Source organism: Phaseolus vulgaris, chromosome 8, assembly GCF_000499845.2.
Source record: "Phaseolus vulgaris cultivar G19833 chromosome 8, P. vulgaris v2.0, whole genome shotgun sequence".
NCBI classification, from domain to species: Eukaryota; Viridiplantae; Streptophyta; class Magnoliopsida; order Fabales; family Fabaceae; genus Phaseolus; species Phaseolus vulgaris.
Window position 1 is genome coordinate 13449549 of NC_023752.2, and position 2284 is coordinate 13451832.

Consider the following 2284-nt stretch of genomic DNA (forward strand, 5'->3'; position numbering starts at 1 on the left):
TATCTATGGAAATATTGTACTGCACCTTACACGTCCTTTTCAAGTAACTCCAGTACTTCTTTATAAAGTTGAAGGTAACACCATCTGGGCCAAGGCTTTTGCTGCTTTCACAATTCCATATGGCTTCCTTAACTTCCTTCACTTTAAAAGGTTCAGTCAACAACTGATAAGTGCCTAATTTCAGTAATATTTCATATTAAAATATAGGCACTTATGAGGATTTATTGATAATTTACATATAAAATAATCCCTAATTTATGAATTTATACCTTTTTATATTTTTTATGATCTTTATTTGAATAAGAGTATTTTATTCCCAAATTTGGTGTTAATTGCATATTTCTAAGGAAGATTGGAGATTTGGATTAAAGATGAATGATTTGAGCTAAAAAGATAAAGATAGAAGGTCACAGAATGGAAAAATATGCAAGGAAAGATTGAGCTTTTTTTATGTTTTATCATTTAGCCCATTAGCGCGACACGGGAAACAACATAACCCGAGAAAACTAGGATAAATAGAGGGCTAGAGGCTCAACTGTAGTGTGCCAGATTGAGAGAAAACACCATAGAGTGAATTGTAACCAATTGGGAGAATGGAAGGTGCTAGAAGTATGCGTGGCTAATTCTACCCTTTGGGATTGGGAGTAATCTGCTCAAACTCTTATGTATTGAGGTGATATTTTATATATTAATATTCAGTTCTTGATTGATTATTGGTATTGTTGTTTTAATTTTAACTTTCCGTGACAAATTGAGAATCTTAAATCTGACCGAGAGGTATTTTTAGGGTTCGGACCTAAACATCAATACTTAGCGCATATTTGAGTGCTAGAGATAGACTTGAAATGTTAATTGCCATTAACGTCTGAGTGTGATTTCTAAGTTGTTTTTATATGTATGCGAGAGATCGATATTTAGGAAACATTCTTAAGAATTTTATATGCGAGAGATCGATATAAATGAATTTTCTACGGGCATCAATTTCAATCAAAGAACTTAATATTAACATGTTATCAAAATACATGAGAGTGGGAGAGATGAAACCTAATCCCTATTTTTCCAATTGAAGCAACTAATTCTCTCTTTGTTTTCTTATTGATCAGTGCCAACATAATCACTTCAAACTCTTTTAATTGTTCAGTTGTTATTGTTCTTACAGCAGGGACCAAGAACACTCGAAATAGGTTAACAAGACTAATCCTTCAATCTTGGGCTGGACACTATCTTGGGCTGGATACTATCTTGGGCTGGATACTTGGTTTCTCTTCACGACAGGAACTCTCGGCTTCTCCTCACGGCAGATGTTCTCGGCTTCTCCTCTCGGCAGGTGCTCTCGGCTTCTCCTCACGGCAGATGCTCTCGGCTTCTCCTCACAGCAGATGTTCTCGGCTTCTCCTCACGACAGGTGGGGGGTACCTGCAAGTCGCTCCGATGCCAAAGTCAGAAAAGGTTTAATATTCATCAGATAAAATCACTCTTACCTTTTTCTTACTCTGAACTTCTATTTATAGGGTTTTCTTAATGGGCTTTTCCCCTTTTCTGTTGGACTCTCTTTTTACACCTTTTTATTATTCACACACCCCTCCTGTAGGTTTTTAACTTAATTGGGTTTCATTTTTATAATAATATTTATATTTTATTTTATTCTTTAACGTATATCTTTTTCGCTCTCGGTTTAAACCTTATCCCCCCTTGGTTACTTAACATGTTGTTCTCGGCCTAAACCTCTCGGTTTTAGCCTACCAGTACACTAGCCTCCGATACAGAAATATTTTATTTTAAGTTTAAACAAATATTTGTGTCTGAATATAATATATTAATTTTGACATTTGATTTGATTTGATATGGAACGCTTTGGTTTCCGTGCTTTATTTTGCTCAGTTTAAATGACTTGACATGAACTTGCCATTTTGACCGTTAGATGACATATTTTTGAATGGTTTCACATTGTTTGTAACGTTTGGAATTCTAGGGTTTACTTTGGGCTATAAATAGGTTTGTCATTGAATCTTTTATGATTGTGTGAGCTTTGCTGCTGTTGAGAAGGAAGCGTATTGTCAATCTTCATTCAATTCTTGCGAAGGTAATGTCTCTTTCAAGTTCTTCTGCTACTGATGAATGTTCAAGCGCGGGTGGTGAATCAACTGGCTGAGTGGTTCGAGAAGAAGTTCCTCCTGAATCGAAATCTTTATCTGCTACTCCATCTTGTATGAATGATTCAAATGGAGCTCCCGTTGTTGATATTCCTCAAGAATTTGAATTTATTGAGCCCCAGAAAAAGTTT